The following is a 20332-nucleotide window of genomic DNA, read 5'->3' as shown; positions in this document are numbered from 1 at the left end:
GGCGTTTTAAAACAGTAGCCTACCCAGAGATAGCTCAAATGGAGTGTAAGAATTAGGAGGATTTAAAATTTGGCCTAGGAATGCAGCTCAGTTGACAGAGTCCTTGCCTTGCATGCACAAAGCCCTGGGTTCAGTTCCTAGCACTGTAAACCAGATGTGGGTGTGCACACTTGTAATCCTAGCACGCAGGAGAATCGTAAGTTCAAGGTTAGCCTTGACTACGAAGCAAATTGGAGGTCAGCCTGGGATTTATTAAACCATGTCTTTAAAAATAAATAAAATAAAAAGATTATTTAAATTTTTACCTATTTGCCTTTCTTAAAAGTTGTACTTTATTTTGCGCACACGCACACACACATGTGTGCGTGTGTAGGGGGAGGGTGTGGGTTGTTTTCCCTTCACACATGTCTGTGTACTACTCGAATGCCTGTACCTGTAAAGGCCACAAGAGGGCATCAGATCCCCTGGAACTGGAAGTACAGACTGCTGTGACTTGAAGTGTGGACTTCTGGAAGAGAAGCTAGTGCTCTTAACCACAGAGTCATCCTCCGGCCCCCAAGTCACACCGATTACCTTGTGTTTTTTTATTTAATTGTCTTTGCTGAGTACACTCACATGGGCCCTCTTCTTTGCTTTACAAATGCAAATTAGGTAATGTGGGCTGTAACAGGGAAGCTCTTGGGTCGATTGCAGGTTCAAATCCACTCTTTCTTCTTTGTGGTGCTACATCTCCCCACCCTGACCCCTCAACACCTGAACAGCTCTCTGTACCCTCACCTTAGTGTCCTTCTGTGACCTTGCATCCTGCCAACTCTTGGGGCTATAGTAGATCAAGCAGAACTTCTGTCAGACCTGTGATTGGCAAGTCTCACCAGCGTGCTGGGGACCTCGTGTGCCATTTTGCAATGACTGAGTGCATAAGGATGTGTCCACACACTGTCTACTTGAGCTGACACATGTCCTTGATGATGAGGGGCCAGCACCCTTCCTGGGCTCCACTTGAGACATCCAGGTTCAGCATGAACTGAAGAACCCCTGCCCAAAGGTGTTGGAGTGGATTTGGAAGCCTCAGCTTTGAAGAAGCATGAAGGATGCCACTCTCTGGAGTCCAGACAGGGTCTGCACACACACTTCACTAGGGGACAGCACACAGTCAGGCAACACTTCATTAGGGGACAGCACACAGTCAGGCAACACTTCATTAGGGGACAGCACACAGTCAGGCAACACTTCATTGGGGACAGCACACAGTCAGGCAACACTTCATTAGGAGACAGCACACAGTCAGGCAACACTTCATTAGGGGACAGCACACAGTCAGGCAACACTTCATTAGGAGACAGCACACAGTCAGGCAACACTTCATTAGGGGACAGCACACAGTCAGGCAACACTTCATTGGGGACAGCACACAGTCAGGCAACACTTCATTAGGGGACAGCACACAGGCAGGTTTCTAGCAGCTCCTGTTAGAGGACACTATATCATGGTGATGTGCCCTAAAGAGCAGGTGGCCTGATGTTGCACATCTGTAATTCCATCACCAGGAGGCTGAGGTTGAAGGACACCTGTGAATCTGAAGTCGGCCTGGGCTACATCGGGAGTTCTAGGTCGTCCTAGGCTACAGTGTGAGTCCTTGTCTCAAAACAAAAGCAGGTGGAACAAGCCTTCGTGATCCGAGAGGAGCTTCGGGGGCCAGGACCTTTCACAATGGCTGTGCCGCTCTCAGCCAGAGGACAGACCGCTCCTGAGACTCGTGGGCAGAGGGCTGTGTTCAAGCTCTGTGGATAGCTTCACTCCTTTTCAGCCCACTGAAATCTTTTCCTACAGATCCCACTGGCCTGGGCCAGAATCCACCCTCCCCAGCCCCACCCTCACGCTTTGTGATACTCCGCCCTCGGATGTTTAGTGTTTCCTTCCAGTGTGTCCTGTTTCTGTTTGGTTGATTCCATTGCACTGGCGTGACAGACTTTTATAGCTTGCACAATATTATTTTTTCTCCTATATTTGTTAAAATTTTAGTAAGAAATAATTGTCCAAATATTGCATCAAAGTATCACAAAGACACCACTGTAGTCTGTGTGTGTGTGTGTGAGTATGTATGTACGTATGTATGTATGTATGTATGTATGTATGTATGTATGTATGTGTGTGTATGTATGTACAAATGTATGTATTGTGAGTATGTATATATGTGTGTATGTATGTGTGTGTATGTATGTATGTATGTATGAATATAGTTTTTGAGACAGGGCCTTCCTATGTAACCCAGACTAGAATTGGACTCACCTGTATCCCAAGCTAACCCAAAACTTTCACAATCTTCCTGCACCAGCTGCCAGTTCGAGGATCACACCACTGAGCAATGGCTCAGGTTTAGATTTTTTAAACCCTAAGAATTACAACTATAAAAACATAGCAGAGTTGGGGAAGAGCCTGGACAAAAGACCCCATCAGCCTAAATTAGTAGAGTCCCTGTACCTGTGCCTCATGGTAAGAGGCTTGGTCTCTGGTCCTGGCTTTGATCCTGTGACTCTGACCCACAGTGTGGAGCCCATGGTAGACACAGGGCTGTATGTCCATTCCTGCAGCTGTACCTGTGACTGACACTGGTGCTCAAGACAGTATCATAAAAAGGCATGAAATAGTGTACTAACAAGTTTGGATTCACTGTTCAAATGATATTTGGAATACACGAGATTAAGTAAAAAAAATAAAATAAAATAAATTGTATGTGTATCCTTTAACCTTTATGTTATTTTTGGCTCAAACTCACAGTCCTGGCTCCGTCTTCCAAGTTTTGGGATTACATCCATGTACCTTGCTCTTTTTATTTTTTTAAGTGTGGCTATCATACGTTTCCACTGGACAGCAGCACACTAGGACATTTTCCTAGGTGGATATTATAAAAACGGACAAAAGGTTGAAGGATGAGGTGGTTTAGTCCTGATCCTCAGAGGCTGAGTGAAAAAGGTCTCTGAGAATTCTGGGCCAACCCAAGCTGCAGAGTGAGATTCCAAAGTTGTCATGAACTTACCATATCCTGAAGATAAATGAAGCTTTAGTTCAAGACTGACACCATATGGCTGATAAATACAGAAACCTGTTGAGAGACAGGAAGACACCAGGAAATACAGAAGGAACAGACGCTGGTAGAATAAGGAGGGGGGTGGGGGGAAGTTGTTCGTAGTCTCCTGTAAAAAGCCATACCTGAAATCCCAGTATTCAGAAGGCCGAGGCAGAAGGATCACTGTGAGTTTGAGGCTGGTTTGAGAACATGATGAGGCTCTGCCTCATTGAAACCAGAATAAATAATAAACTGGCAGTCCAGGTCTGCAGGCTCAGCACTGGGGGGTGAACCCAACAAGATCTCCTGAGCCTACTGTGTCCCTGGGACCCATGTCAGACCCAGGTGGAGAGCTGACCACTTCTGGTATGCCCAGCTGGAGAACAGGGCTGATGTCTAGAACTTTCCAGAGGCAATGCAGATTACGGGCTGGAGTGGCTACTCGGTGCCTCTCTCCCTCTTCTGAGGGGCTTTTGTTGGATTAATTCCCATTCCCTGGGGCTTGGGTGAGGCACCTGTGGCCTCCCTGTCTGGAATACACTGGCCCTTTGACTGCTGAGTGAGAGATGTTTGTTGGAAGAGCCTTAAGATCCTTCTCACGCTGTACAGAGAAGTTCCCGGATATGCCAGTCAGTGCAAACCTCAGAGAGCCTGGCAGGCTGCTGGCCTCTGACCTCTGAGGAGCTGTCATCGCCCAGACTTCTTGAGTGAGGATTCGTATTTCACTTCCTGGTCTTTCTGACTCTCTTGTTTGTATATATTGCTATTTTTAAGAGTCTCTGGCAAATAACGAAAAGAGTAAAATTAAATTATATTTATATGAGTAACTAGTTTGTTGGGTTTTTTTTTTTCAGTTTAATAAAGTTTCTCTGCTTGACGCTCTGTGAACTAGTTTCTAATGTAGAAGCAAGAGTGAGGAAAAGGTCGGTGTCTGAATCTCTGGGCAGAGCAGTGCACAGCGTCTGTCCACACTGATGTGCTGGTCAGCGCCTGACCATTTAAAGTAGAATTTGATGCTGGGTTTCCCAATGAGGCATAATGTCACTTTTTTCTTATCTCTTCTTTCTGGAATGTTTTTTTTTAAAAAATTATAATTTGTTTTTCTACAGATTTCACTGGCCTGGACCTAGAATCCACCATCCCCACCCCACCCTCATGCTTTGTGATACTGATGTTTAGTGTTTTCTTCCAGTGTGTCCTGTTTCTGTTTGGTTGATTCCATTGCATTGGCGTGACAGACTTTTATAGCTTACACAGTATTACTTCTTTCTTCTATATCTGTTAAAATTTTAGTAAGAAATGATTGTCCAAGAATTGCGTCAAAGTGTCATAAAGACAGTACTGTAGTTTGGTGTGTGTGTTTGTGTGTGTGTGTGTGTGTGTGTGTATGAATGTAGTTTTTGAGACAGGGCCTTCCTACGTATTACAGGCTAGACTTGAACTCACCCTGTATCCCAGGCTAGCCTAAAACGTTCGCAATCTTCCTGTACCAGCTGCCAGTTCGAGGATCACACCACTGAGCAATGGCACAGGTTTGGATTTTTTTTAACTCTAAGAATTACAACTATAAAAACATAGCAGAGTTGGGAAGATCCTGGACAAAAGACCCCATCAATCTACATTAGGAAAGTCCCTGTGCTGTCTCTGAGAAAGAAAAAGAGGGTCTCATATGGGACAGAGGGCATCACCATTGGGGACCCAGGGAGTTGCCATGGAGATGCCAATGAAGAAGGAGATGCCAGAGAGAGACTAAGATGGTGATAACGGATGGGTCACCTGGCTGGGAAGCAGTCCAGGTCAACATTACGCTGTTAGAATAGCTGAGTATCTGCCCAGCTATAGTACAAGAAGCTTATTGATAATATAAAGGTCTCTGGGTCATTACTTGAGAACAAGGGTGGGCATAGAAAAGCTGGCACTTTCACACTGAATGACTCCCTGTCGCCAGGGACTGGCAGCCCCTGCTTTTTATCTATGAGTCAGGCTATTTTTAGAGACTGTGCAAATCCACCGTGTGAAGTATTTGTCTTTTCTTGATTTGTCTCATTTCACTTAACGCACTATCCTCGAGGTTTGTGGTTGTACCACGTGACCAGGCTTCCTTCTTTTCTGAGACCGTGTAGCATTCTGTTGTGTGCACATTACCACACTACCCACTCATCCGATGACTGATCTGGGGCGTCTTTCTCTTAGCTATTGGGAACCTGATGGCCTTGGATGTGCAGATATCTCTTCAAGATCCTGCTTTCAGTGTGTGCATACCTCTACCTACCCACCCACCTACTTCTATCCTTATCTGTCTGTCAGTCTATCTATCATCTATCTAGATCTATTGTCTGTCTGTCTGTCTGTCTGTCTGTCTATCATCTATCTACATCTATTGTCTATCTATCTATCATCTATCTAGTCATCTGTCTATATCTATCATCTACCTACATATCTATCTATATTATTAGACTAATCTAATCTAACCTTGAGTCAATCTATATAGAGAATAAGAGAGAGATGAGTAAGGTTCCATTGTAAACATTTTCGAGGCAACCACACATGTTGGGTGTAGTTTTATGCTTTACCTGCCTTTAGCTCTGGGAGGTGACCATGCTACCAGCCCCCACCCGAGCTTCCCTTGAATCCTTAGATAAAACACACACACACACACACACACACACTCACACACACTGTTTTTCCTTTTTAACTTGCCTTCTTGACACAATTGCTGGGCACTGCTATCTCCCACCTAGGAAAGTATGCCCTTATTGATTTCTTAGTCTCTTCCACTTGCTGTAAACTTCAGTTTCTAAACTCCTCTACCCCCGACAAGCATCCCTAACTTCCAGCCTGTAGCAGTCAGTGGCCACAAGCCCCAGCTGGGTTCTTCTCCCCCCAAAGCATGGCAAAACTCTCCTTCCTTGCATCTGCCTTTTCTTCCTGGGACCTGGAAGTCCTGCCTGTACCTTCCACCCAGCAACTGGCCCAAGGTTTCTTTATTGACAGATCAAGAGCCAATTGGGGAACAGGATCTTAGCATTAGAGCTGCCAGAGTTCTAATATTATTCTACACACACACACACACCACTTTCCACACAGTTTTACTGTTTCATATTCTGACTAAGAGCTTATAATGTTGCCGGTTGTGATGGTTTGAATATGCTTGGCCCATGGGAAGTGGCACTGTTAGAAAGTGTGGCCTTGTTGGGGGAAGTGTATCACCACAGGGGTGGGCTTTGAAGCTCTGCCCAGTATGGAAGAGATGCTCCCTCTAGCTGCTTGGAAGAGAGTCTTCTGTTTGCCTTCAGAATAGAATGTAGAACTCTCAGCTCCTCCAGCACCATGCCTGCCTGGACACTGCCATGCTCCTGCCATGATGACAAATGGACTGAACCTCTGAACCTGGAAGCCATCCCCAATTAAATGTTGTCCTTTATAAAAGTTGCCTTAGTCATGGTGTCTGTTCACAGCAATGGAAGCCTAACTAAGACAGAAGTTCTGTGCAGTCTTGTCAACTCTAGATTTTGGCTTCCTTTCTAACTTCCTACAGGGTTCATACTTGTACAGGGTTCCTATAGGGTCTTTGGTACTTCTTCATTGTGGTTTTGATATGTGGAAATCTGAGAGTGTTTCATATGCTTGTTGCTCTTTGTATACATTCTTTGGAGAAATACATATCGGGGTTCTCTGACCACATTCTGAGCTCACTCTATTTTCACGTGTGTGAGAACTTTGCCTGTATGTGTGCTTGTGTAGTACATGCATACATGATGCCTACAGAAGCCATGAGAGGGCATTAGATCACCTGGAACTAGAGTCATAGATGGTTGTGAACGGCCAATGTGGATGCTGGTACCAAACCTGTGTTTTCCGAAAGAGCAGCCAATGCTCTTAACCACTAAGCCATCTCAGCAGCCCTCTTTTTATTTTATTTTATTTTTTTTAAATGAGCTGTAGAACACAGGCATATGCCATTACAGCCTGATGATCCATTTAGCTCTTGATGTCTGTGTTCTCACAGCTTCAGTGAGTATCTCTTAAGTTGGTTCATTTCAGGAGTTCAGAGAAGATGTCATTAAAAATGATATCAGTAGGTACTGTCATCAGGCAAGACAGGGACACACCTTCAGACCTAGCATCCTTTACCTAAGTTCACATAAATACCTATTTAAAAGTTACTGTGGCCTTTTTTGGCTGATTTTTTTTTCTCATGGAGCCCAGGATGGGCTTTAACTTAGTCTGAGGATGACCTTGAATACTTATATTCCTGCCTCTATCTCTGGGTGTTAGCATTATAGGCCTGGGCCATCACGCCTGGCTGGGTGTTCCTTATAGCATGCGCTGTGTGCTGCTGAAACACAAGAGCCATCACAAACATATTTAACAGTGAAATGGAACTCATCAAAAAGAAATATAAGGCCAGGTGTGGGTGTATCTATACTTCAGAAATGGAGGCAGGAGGACTGCAAGCTTGAAGCCAACCTGGGCTACTGTGTAACCCTGTCAGGGGGAGGGATGTAATGTCCACAGTGGTGTTGTCTGTGGTCTCAGGACTGTGACATCTGTGTCTGATGGGATCACTTCAAAAACACACATCAGGATTCTCCCATAGGCTGACAAGCAGAAATGGCCCAGCAATTCTCCCAGAGGAACATCTGTGACAAAATTAATACAGCTTATCAAGCTTGCTAAGGCTTCTCCTCCAGGACCCTCCTTCTGCACGACTTGATAGTGGTAGATTTCTCCAGTGGGAGATAGGAAGGCCTGCATAGGAGGCAAAGACAGGAGGCTTGTGAGTTCGAGGTCATCCTGGGCTCCATAGCAAGACCAGGCATCAGTAAATAAATAGATAACTTAAAACACAATAAAATTCCCTACAGTTTAAGGATCAGAATATAGAGACAACTTTCCAAATAGAACACGCAAAGCAAGCAATGGATGGGCCTTTTGACGAAGGACACAAGTTGTTTTTGTAATTTTAGGCTAAGGAAAAGAGAACTGGCTGGCATTTTGGAAAAAGAAACTTAAAAATGCATTTTCTTTTAACTCTAGAATTAGAATATTTAGCCTATAAATAACACTAAATGCACGCTAGTGTGAGGAATTTAGCTACGAGCTATCTAATGACTACGACAGCTGAACAGAAAACACCCAGCTATGAACAGTTCACAGTCCAAACTTAGAAAAACACAGTGATTTCTGAGAAGTGGGGCCTGCTTCAAGTCAGACAAGAGGACATCTTTGCTTTGGGCATATCTTACACTCTGGAGCAGAGGAGACATCTGTAGGAGGATGCCTGCCATAGAGAGGTGGTGCCTGGCATCAGGCCATTAGTGGGTGGTTTATACCAGACACAGCCACAATCTTGCACCTGCTCCCAAAGTCCAGCTGCCTTCCTGTTCGTGTCCATGTGCAGTGTGAACTATCCTGATGTGTTTATAAACTCCCAGTAAGGTTTCCATGTGGGGACACATCACAGTGTTGAGGTCACCACGACAGTCTGGGATTTCTGTGTCATTTTTGTGAGCATTTGTGACAGTCCTGCTGTGTGGTGTGGGAACTAGGCCTGTGCACCTAGAGATGTTGGCTATTAGATGCTGCTAGCAGTTCAGTGTGGTGACCAAATCAAACCACCACCACCACACAACCAACAACAACAACCAAACCTAACCAAACCACCACCAACAACAACAACCAAACCTAACCAAACCACCACCACCAACAACAACCAAACCTAACCAAACCACCAACAACAACCAAACCTAACCTAACCCCCACACCACCACCACCACAGCACCAACAACCAAACAAAGCCAAGCCAAACCAAACTACCACCACACCACCAACAACCAAACCAAACTACCACACCACCACTACCACACCACCACTACCACACCACCACTACCACACCACCACTAACCAAACCAAACCAAACCAAACCACCACCACACTACCACTACCACCATAAACAACAACCAAACCACCACCACATCACTAACAACAACCGAACCTAACCTAACCAAACCAAACCACAACCACCACCACCAACAACAACAACCAATCCAAACCACCATCACCACACTACCACCACCATCAACAACAACCAAACTAAACCTAACCAAACCACCACCACATCACCACCAACCAAACCTAACCAAACTGCCACACCACCACTACCATACCACCACTAATCAAACCAAACCACCACCACATTACCACTACCACCATCAACAACAACCAAACCACCACCACCACTACCACCACATCACTAATAACAACCAAACCTAACCAAACCAAACCACAACAACCACACAACCACCACCAACAACCATACCTAACCAAACCAAACCACCACCACCACCATCAACAACAAACTAAACCTAACCAAACCACCACCACCATATCACCAACAACAACCAAACCTAACCAAACCAACCAATCAACCAACCAAACAGCAACCAAACCAACCAACCAAATAACCAAAACAACCAAACAACAACCAAACCAAACAACCAAACAAAAACCAAAATACCCATCTGTATTCACTGTCCAGGCCCCTGAGTGGAGTGTGTAAAAGTCTCAATGTCCCCAGACTGAGAATCTCACTGTGAAGATTTTACTTTCTTTTGTGGAACAAGGCAGATAGGGGGAGGGGAAGCCACCCCATCATCCTCCTCGCTGCCGTTGAGACCTCTGCCACTCTGATTGGCTCTCAGCCCTCGTCACTGGCTCCCTGGGATCAAGGTCTTCTTTTTCTACTGGGCTGTTGTCTGAGCCCATGAGACTCCTGCTCTTGGGAAGAAAGAAATGGGTAAGGAAATAGCGTCATAGGGAGGGAGGGCAGGGACCTTCTAATGCCAGAGAGTGACTCAGTGTGACCATCAGAGACAATGAATCAGGAAAGGTCTGTCCCCCTCACCAGAAGACACACACACACACACACACACGCACGCACACACATCCATGGTCATTTTTAATTGTCAACTTGATATTGTCCTAGCATTGCCGGGGAAGAAAGACTCACTGAGAAATTATCTTAATGGGTTGACCTATGGTGTGCCTCTGAGGGATTTTCCGTTAATTGAGGAGGAAGGCCCATCTTGGTTGTGGGTAGCACCATTCCCTAGGCAGGGAGTCATGAGTTGTATGGTTGGAGAAATCCAACATAAGCCAAAGCAAACACACATGCATTCATCTACCTCTGCTCTTGACTGTGGGCATGCTGCAACAGAAGTTCCTGCCTTGACATCTTCACTATGACCAGGTCTACACAGTGTTTCAAGCCAGCCAGGGTTACACAGCAAGACATTGTCTTGGAAAAGCCAATCAATCCACTGATAAATACAGCTAGCTATCACCACTGTGTCACCTCATCTGAACACCTGGACACTGTGACACCTGGACACTGTGTCACCTCATCTGAACACCTGGACACTGTGACACCTGGACACTGAGACACCTGGACACTGTGACACCTCATCTGAACACCTGGACACTGTGACACCTGGACACTGAGACACCTGGACACTGTGACACCTGAACACTGTGACACTTGGACGCTGTGTGACTTCACCTGATGTCTGTGACACTTCACCTGAAGGAGCTGAGAGAAGCAAGCTTGACTGCTGCCTTTACCCTGAGAAGCCACAACCAGGGAAATGTCCTGCTCTCATTCTATCTGCCTTTCCCTGTGGACATTTTTAGCTAAGAGCTGGGGTGAGACAAGTCCCAGCCACTCTGCATTCGCAGGCATCGGAAGTCCCCTGTTCCTAGGCAGGTGTCCCTGCAACAGCTGCAGAGAGGAACAGCTACAGTACAGGCCTTAATTGCTCCAGCTCGCTGAGATTCCTACCACGCCTGACCTCTCCTGACCACCAGTGTTATCAGGGCCTTGTGTGAGCACACAGTAGGTGTCATGGTTCCCACCCACCCTCTCTCTGGGAAACACCTGAGCCAATACACTGGTCACAGAAACAAAGTGCTTCAGGCCTCTCACTACTACCAAAACCAGGGCCAGGCCCCACAAGCAAGAGAGCCAACATCAGCCATGCCTGACCCAACTCTCATCACCAAGTATGGAGCAGCGCACTGACTCAGGGTGTATAGGGCGCACCCACACTCTGCTGCCTGCACCACCCACCTGAGTTGCTACAGTGCCCCCACTCGTGAGCCCTGCAGGGGTAGAGTCTCTCCAACCCCAACGTGTGGTTTGCAGGGCGCTCAGGTGCATTGTGTCAGGATTATCGACATAGCAGTAGGGACTCAGAACAACACGAACCAGCAGGTGTGCAGTAACTGTAAGGGGACCTCCCCTTTCCCCACCGCGTGGCTCCCAAGCAGAGAGATTTTACAGAGTTTAGCCAATGCCGCTTGTGACTTATGGACATGTTAAGTCCATTATCGTTTCTTGTAGCAGCACGTTTTTCCCGAAAGTTGGGAGGAGCTAAGGTGGGAGGAGTAAGAAGAGGAAGAGGAGGAGTAAGGAGAGGAAGAGGAAGGAGAGGAAGAGGAGGAGGAAGAGGAGGAAGAGGAGGAGTAAGGAGAGGAAGAGGAAGGAGAGGAAGAGGAGGAGTAAGGGGAGGAAGAGGAGGAGCTAGGGAGCAGAGATGTAGGAGGCTGGAGAACCATGCCATGGATCAAGAGCAGTCCTGGGTAACAACTTGTATCTAGGTTAGTTGATTGGGAAACACCTCCAATTGTGTGGGCATCTTGTTATTGAGCATTACCAAATTGGATAATCTAAGCATTAGAGTCTTATTTCTACCAGGCTCTCGTGATGGTGGGATGGCCTGGGGTCAGCCCAGGCTTGTGGAGACAGTGTAGACAGTGTAGAAGATTGGCAGAGCCATCTCCCACGCCGGCATCTTGTGGGTGGAAGGGCTGGTGGCTCTGGCCATCCTGAGCCTGTGGCCTGAGCCGCAGCCGCAGCAGCAGCAGCAGCAGCAGCAGCAGCAGCAGCAGCAGCAAGAACACACCACACCGCTGCTCGTGACTTCAGGCCTAGCCTATTTGGGAAACTGGCAGCTCTGTAACACAAGACAGATCAGGTGCCGCCATTTTAAATATCTCCCGAAACAGTTCCTCACCCTGCTTTCTTCCTGCTGCAGGAAAGTAAAAACAGGGGAAAACAGCGAGTGGAACTTAATGTTTTCCTCTTGTGTCAGGATAACAAGAGTACTTGAGCTCCAGATATACTCTTTTAAAGGCATGTTTGCTACTTGTTAGGCCTTGGGCTTCTGGAAATGACACATTTAATCTCCTCAGCCTCTGTATGATACAATGTGGATTGACAAACAAATGAACTATTTATTCATTGATCTGTTTGTTTCTATGTAGGCTGGGCTGGCCTTGAACTGGCTCATGGAACTGAGCTATGGCTCCAGGCTGACAGGTGAGCTTTGAACAGAAGAATCTAGTTATTGTACCAGCCTCAGTTGCATAGAGAAAGGTATTCCAGTCCTTTGACCCTTCACCTTGAGGCCCTGAGGTTATTTCAGGTCCCAGTCACCCTGCCAAATCTGTATGGCTCGGTCAGCTGTGTCAGTCTGAAGCTGCACTCTCCTCAAATCCCATGTTACCCCAAAGCCTGTTATCACGATTAGCATTCCTGCACACCACCATCAGAGGCAGAGGCTGCTGCTGGATGAAGCATTATGGTCGTAAAGGTATTTCTTGTAATTTCAGTCAAAGCAGATGCTTTGCCTGGGTCTCTGCATAAGCATTTGGATAAGCAGGCTTTCTGTCCTCTGGACTTCCAAAAAGCAAAGTAAGTAACAGGTCAGCCAGCTCTCCCTTACAGAGAACTTTCCAGCAGTAAGTTACAGAATCTACTGTACTCAAGACAGTGAATGCTGGAGGAGGGTTCTGGTCAACACAGTAGCACAGAATTGATAAGGTCTTTCTCTCCCGCCTGCCCCGTGCCTGTCTCTGTTTCTCTGTCTCTGTCTCTCTCTCTCTCTCACTCACACACACACACACACACACATCTTCCTTTTGGAAACTTCCTGCACAGAGAAAACTCATCTTAAAAGCATTTATGCCTTGGATGGATTTACAGCTTGTGTCTAAGGAAGCGAAGCAGGAGGATTACTATGAGTATCAGGCCACATAGTGAGACCTTGTGTTAAAAATTAAGCAATACATAAAATGCAGGAGCTATGTATGTTGGAGCACTCCTACATTCCAAACACTGGGGAAGAAGAAGAAGAGGGACCAGGGGTTCAAAGTCATCCTTGGCTACATAGTGAGTTTGAGGCCAACCTGGGCTACATAAGAGCATGTCTCCAATAAATACATAATGATATAATATTAATCAGCTGAGTAATCCTTTGGCAACACAGACACCCGTCACTCATGGCTTTGCTCATTGTTGCTCGGCTTCTCTGGTCTGAAGAAGTGTTTCTCTTGTAGAACCAAGAGAAGGAGGTTCTCCATGATAAACCGATTTCATGGGCTTCGGTGCCTGGCTACCGGTGTCTAACGTCTGTAGCCAAAGCTGGGCATATGGTGGATGCCTTGGGAGGGCAAGAAAAGGAGATCTCAAATTAAAGGTCAGTCTGGCATATTCAGTGAGACCTCCTTAAAAACAGAACCCCAAACTCTGTAGCCACACCACTGCTGCAGAGATCTGAAAGCACAGGGCTCTGCCAGCTCCCCGCCCCCCACACACTTGTCTTTTAGCTTGTTGGCCAGTTTTAGGTCATGATCCTGACTCCAATCAGAATAGCCTCTCAAACGGCTCTTGTCAGATGCACTGGTCCTCTGGAAGCCATGAGCAGGAACATGGTGTTAAGCCAGATCTCACAGGTCCATGGAGGTCATTGCCCTGGAAGCCAGCCTGTGTGTCCTGTGCTGAGGGTCATAACTGGTGTCCTCCCTCCATGCCTGTTCACCTGGGCTGGCTGAGGGGCAGCACATGACCTGGCCTTCTGATGCCTAACGGCCATTCCACACGGGAACTTGTATAAACTGGCCAAGGCCTTACTTTACTGCTGAGGATGACTCTGTGTGTAAGTGAGCATTCATCTGCCATCGCAAGTACTCTTGGGAATCTCGTCTTCAAAGGTAGTAAGTTATCATGAGCCAGAGTTCTCAGATAAAGCTTAGAGTTACAGAGAAAGCTCTGCCAGGCCACAGTCGAGTCCCAAGCAGAGAATCCTCTAATTAGCCAGGTACTGTTAGAGATAATGTCCACTGGGCTGGGGAGATGGTTCAGTGGATAAAGGCACCTGCCGCCAAGGCTGACGGCCTGAGCTTGATTTCCCAGGATCCACGTGGAGAGCACCCCAACCCTCCGAAGCTGTCCTCCATATTCTCAATATTGCATGAGCCTGTCCCTTTCCACGTAAGTGCAATAAAAATGATGTTTGGTTATAGAGAAGCTAAATTTCAAGTAAATGTACTTATCACCTAAGAATGAAGAAATAGACAGGACCAAGGTAAGATGGCAGCTCAGTCTGTAGGTGTGCTGCTCTCCTGGGTCTGTCTGTTCAGTGCCGCAACAGTGTGTCTTTAAACAGCATTACCCCACCCCACCCCTTGGAAACAACATCTCCTAGGTGGAAGCGAAAGAGAAGTTTCAGAATCTTCCTGAGACTTTGCTCTACCCGAAGGGGTTCTTGATTTTAGTAGAATCCAAACTGCCAAGCCAGTCCTCGGTCATCTTTTCTCCTGTGAATATCAAAGGCACGAGCACATCTGCCTTTCAGTTTATTACTGTGTGGAACAGACTTTTGACCATTCCTGGTCATCCTTCAGACACTCAGATTGTAGGCCGTTCTCACTTCAGTTCTTTTCACTCCTGTGAACAGCACATGAGCTAAGGCTGAGTAAGCGCTTGTCCCAGGGAGCTGCAGGGTTAGGACTCCCATGAGCCTCTGCTCATACTGACACCCACCAACCGATCTGCAAACTTGGTTTATGTGCACTCCTGTTTAAAGACATATTTAGTATATATATATACCAGGGTCGGCCTTGAACTCATTTTGTAGCCCAGAATGACCTTGGATTTCCTATTTGCCAACTGCTGATATCACCGGCCTGCAACACCACACCCCCCTCAATCTGTTGTTGATTCGTTGGCCTTGAACTGGCTGCCAACAACGCTGAGCGAGGTTTATCTCTACTGTTTCACCCCAGCTGTCAGCCCTTTGCCTCAACTCCAGACACAGGCTGCAGAAAACAATGTACTGACTAGACGGGGAAGAGAATCGTGTTCATAGCGGGAAAGCTGAAGGAAGAGAGCAGAGAGAACGAGACACCGGGCTCTCAGCAGCCGGGAATGTGTACAGCCCGCGATTTGGTGTCTGTTTCTGAAAGCCAGAGTCAGCTGGCAGATACAGAACCTAAACAGTGGGAACTGATGGAGAATAGGGAACTATTCCTGTTCGTGTGGTCAGCCATAGCTCTGCCAAATACTCCCATTCTTAGCGCTCTCCTCTGGAATTTTCCTGGGCCTGTCTTCTGGAGCTGGTGTTTTCTTAACAGGGACCTCTCCTTCCCTACTGTTAGTGTCTAACCCTCTCCACAGGGAGTGTTTGTAAGCCAAGAGGAACTGGGTACAGTAGATGCAGTCCCAGTGAAGAGATCCTACCTGGTGTGGGGCTTGTGGTTTAGAAGGAACCCTTCAGTTTAACAGAGGGACTGCAGTGGGGCAGGGAGAGCCCTGGGTTATTTATAAAGCTTATTCTTCAGATCACATTATAGAAAGAGTTGATTAGAGAATTGAAACTTTCCTCCTAGGCCCTTATAGGCTGGGTCCTGAAGTTTGATGTCAGCAGCCCAGGGCATTCGTGTCAGAGCCAGCTCTCCCTGGGCATTTCAGGCCGATGTGTCGATGTCCAAGGAGAAACCTAGAAGCCTCAGTGTCTCAGGAGAAGTATCTGGAATCTGGGCCACTTTCTGGAGCAGGTGAGATTCTGGAGCTGAACTTCCAGCGTGTGAGATACCATCCCTGGCCTCAGAGCATGGCTTCTAGGAACTGACTGGATGGGAAAATTATCCCACGGCACTCTTCCAGGTGGTTCTGTAACATGGTTGCCTGTACGCTGTTCACAGGCTTATCTGGAGTTCCAGCCAGACTCTGCCCAGATAAAAGCTGCTTCTCTGCTTAAGTGGCTGTGCGCAATCTCTGAAAATCTATACTTTGAATTACAGCCCAGCTAGAGAATGGAACTCATTCATACATATTCCCTGAAAAATGTCACAAATATCCCAACATCGAAGAACAGAAAGACTTTCTCTACCAGATTATCCCCGCCCCTGAGAACAGAAAGGCTGACTCCAGCAGTTTCTCCACCCTGCAGCCTTCCTACTCCCCAAATTTAAAAACTGCCTGCAGCTTCATGGAGACAAACTGGCTGACTGGGTGAGGGCTGACCACACGTCCTCCCTTCTGCAGAAGCCCCGAGGGTCTGCTGTGCCTTCTGAGCTCCCTTTGCCTCCCTCCCCAGAGAGACACAGCCTGTCACAGGAAACCATAAAAGCTTGCTTCTTCTTAATGTTCTTTTTAGTTTTTTTTTTTTGACACTTGTTTCCCCTGATTGTAGCAGTTGTCAAGGTCAGCATGAAGATCCCTGGCCTTCTGACAGGGGCGTCGACCAGCTGGAAAGGCATGATGCCCCTGCCAAGCCTTCAGTAAAACAGACAGTTATTATGTAATTTATACTTTCAACAAGATTATAATCGTTTCACCATTAAAATTTGCGTGCTGAACTGCCATCTTGTGTCCCTGCATGTGTGTGCCTTATGAGACACCCTGAGCGTGAACCTTAGTTCCCCGAACGGTGCCATTTCCACTCCGACAAGATAAAGAAATGATCATGAACCAGGAAAAAACCTCGCCAAACTGCAGGCACAAGTGTGCACTGGTGGGAAAGGAACTGCTCATTAGAAAGAAGGTGGTTCACAGAACAGCCACAGCAGATGATAAAAAGCTGCAGTTCTCCTTAAATAAGTTAGGGGTAAACAATATCTCTGGTATTGAGGAGGTGAACATGTTTACAAACCAAGTAACAGTAATCCTTTTTAACAACCCTAAACTTCAGGCATCTCTGGCAGCACACACCTTCACCCTTACAAGCCACACGGAGACAAAGCAGCTGACAGAAACACTTCCCAGAATCCTAAACCAGCTTGGTGCAGAGAGTTTGACTAGTTTAAGGAGACTGGCTGAAGCTCTGCCCAAACAATCTGGACAGAAAAGCATCACTTGCTCCTGGAGAGAAGGACGATGATGAAGTTCCAGATCTGGTGGAGAATTTTGACGAGGCTTCTAGGAATGAAGCAGCTTCTGAAGGAGGTGACACTTGCAGAAGTTACAGGAGCTGCTATTTCATATCATGACTGCTTTTTAAATTTTTTTTATTAAAGATTTATTTATTTATTTTATTTATGAGTACACTGTCGCTGTCTTCAGACACACCAGAATAGGGCATCCAATCTCACTACGGATGGTTGTGAGGCACCATGTGGTTGCTGGGATTTGAACTCAGGACCTCTGGAAGAGCAGTCAGTGCTCTTAACCGCTGAGCCATCTCTCCAGCCCCTTAAATTTTTTTATTATGGATTTGATAAAATCTAGATCTCTAATATTTTTAAGCCCAAGCCCCCCACCCCTACACAGTACAGCTCTTTTCAGTTTTCGCTTATATCTGATTCATTCTTCGTGGCAAATTAAGCTGAAGAAGCCTGGGAATAAAGTTTGGAAAAGGTTAATAAAATTCTTTGCCTAGTTAAAAAAATTTTTTTTGAGCGGCATGTGTGTTGGTTATAAAATATTTTATTTTTAATTGTGTGTGTATGTGCGAGCATGTGTCTCTCTGTGTATGTGTGTGTGTGTCTCACATGTGTGCCAGTGCCCTTGGAGGCCGTGAAGGGGCACCAGAACTCCTTAAGATGGAGTTACAGGCATTTCCCACACAGATGCTAGAAACCATGCCTGGGTCCTTTGGAAGAGCAGTGAGCACTCTCAGTTGGTGATCCATCTCTCCAGCCATTTCTCCCGAAGTTTTAAACTACATTTATTTTCTTTGTATGGGTGAATATGGGGATCCACTACCACCACCGCCACCACCACCATCATTGTGAGAACCCAGTATTAAGAGTGACCACAATACACTTTTAAGTACGCTAAGTATACTTAAAGGGCCTGAGGCCATACTATCTAGGTTTGGATATGAGTCACAGATCCTTCCTCTGTTGAAGAATTGTTTAGAAAAACAGCTTATATATGTAAAATATATATACAAGAATATCTGGCATATTAGTGAACATTCAAAAAGTATTTCCTATTATGGTGTTGATTAAATAAGAAGAATTTTGTGATTTGTTTTCCTCCTAAAGAAACATGGAGTCCTGGGACTCCTAAGACAAGGGCATTGTTATGATTTGAGGTGGGAGCCCAAAGATTGGAGATTATCCCAGCAGGCACTGCCAGAGGGCGGGGGACAGAATCTGACCTCTGAACCAGGTAAAGCAAAGGTCATAGGAAAGAGACTCCTGACTGGAGCTTCGAGCTGAGGTGGTGATGAGCACAAAGCCTCAGAGATCCTGTCAAAACATCTCAACTCCTCGCTGTGCATTCCCCAGTACCCTTGGTAAGATTCTGAGCACCTTCGGAGAGCTGGCCACTCTTCTAGCTAGGAAAGCCATCGAAGCAAGCACTCATGGCTGTCCTCAAGGTACCTACTTTCTACCTGGAGCTCCTGAAACTGCCCAGCTTCCCACTCCTTCCCAATAATCACCTAAATCCTTCCAGTGTTTCCCTTAGGTAGACATCACCAAACCCCGCTTCCAGACAAAGTAATTAACTCTGTCCCCAAACCAAGCAGCAGTCATGTGGCAAAACCAGGCTTCAAACATGGATGCAAAACAAAGGTAAGGCTTGTAAGCTTTCCCACTTTCATCTCTATACTGCCGGCAGAGGAGAAAAGACTCAGGAGTTGAGAGTCGTGGAGGTCAGCCGGTTAGGTCCTGCTGTGGATTCCGGCTTCCCACAGATGATGGCTGGAAATGACAGAAATGTAGACTTCAAGAGGAAGTGTGGTCGTTGAGGGTCAGAACCCTAGGCGTGCAACCGCTGCCTCTAAGGTCAACTGCTCTCCTGAACAGAGAGGAGCATTCAGTCGTCCAGTGGGAGGCCTTTGAGCATCTGTGAGGAGGTTGGAGGCTCCAAGGTCAAAGGACAGTGGGAGATGAGACAAGTTGAAAGATGGTGTGTGGTGGAGGGAGCTGTGGTCAGATGAGCACCCCAGGTCACTGTGTGTCTGAGGCCAGTTGATGGATGAAGAGATGACAGGGTGGGAGATGGTCCTAACCCTAGAGGAGAAATCAGAAGGCTAAGAGGCAAGCTGGTGCTACAGGTTAGAGACACGGGACACTGCTGTCTTTGCTCTCAGGGGAGGGAGTTAGGAGCTTTGCATGCTGGGTTCCAAGTAGAATGCCAGAGAGAGCAGGCCCAACTGCAAATTTTCCTGCCCAGGTGTGGACCAACCTGCAAGGCTTCTCTGCCCCAGGAGCTAGGGAACACAGGCTCTGCCACCAGTCAAACGTCCCAGGTACGAATGATAACAAGATGGGGAAGGACAAGAGTATGGGCTCCTCTGTGTTCCTCCTCAAGGGAGAAGAGGGGTTGCCGTTAAATAAACCCCAAAGAATGAATGTTTCCAAATGTCCCTGTGTATAGGAACCGCTGGGTTCTCCTTGAAGTGGCTGATCAGGTGAGGCTAGGGAGGACGGGAGGTTCTGTGTGCTCTGCAAGCACAGAGCTTGTGTGTTGTCTTAGAGTAGTGTGCTTCTTCTGGCTGTATAGACAATCAGAAGTTACCTTCAGAAGGTGGAACTGCCTCGGAGGTCAACCGGCTGTCATCAAACCTGTGGAAGTGGAAAAAAAAGTTTTCTGTTCATAGGCAATTGTGAAGCAGACTGACAGTTTAAATCTCGCTTCTACTATGTCTTAGCAATGAAACTGGATAAATTATAGGTCACCACTGCTCTCAGTTTCCTGATCTAAAAGTAGGAAAGGTTAAGATCTGGCTTGTTAATGGCCTGCTCCATAATGGTGAGGACTGAATGAAACAATGTAACGATCATGCCTTACTAACCGGGAAAGTGCTTTGTGTTTGTAATCAGTACTGTTACCCACTACTGTTACCACTGTGTTATGTGAAGTTAATATAAAATAGATTAACTTCCTTTTCTGTTGTGCACACATGGGTGTGTGGATGTGTATTGTTTGCTACTCACTTTGTTTTTGATTCTTTAAAAATCCATCGATAT

The 20332-nt window shown here is 46.5% G+C and overlaps 1 long non-coding RNA gene across 1 annotated transcript; it reads left to right on the top strand.

The window, feature by feature from the left end:
- Positions 1 to 11668: 11668 nt before the first annotated feature.
- Positions 11669 to 13574, top strand: LOC114612545. The gene is made up of 3 exons (XR_003710045.1): positions 11669 to 11725; positions 12392 to 12446; positions 13466 to 13574. It is a non-coding gene; the product is annotated as an uncharacterized LOC114612545 (long non-coding RNA).
- Positions 13575 to 20332: the final 6758 nt, after the last annotated feature.

The sequence above is a fragment of the Grammomys surdaster genome, unplaced genomic scaffold, assembly GCF_004785775.1.
Source record: "Grammomys surdaster isolate TR1022 unplaced genomic scaffold, NIH_TR_1.0 126176, whole genome shotgun sequence".
Taxonomy (NCBI): domain Eukaryota; kingdom Metazoa; phylum Chordata; class Mammalia; order Rodentia; family Muridae; genus Grammomys; species Grammomys surdaster.
Note: the sequence above shows the minus strand (reverse complement) of the source record. Positions and strands in the feature narration are given on the sequence as shown.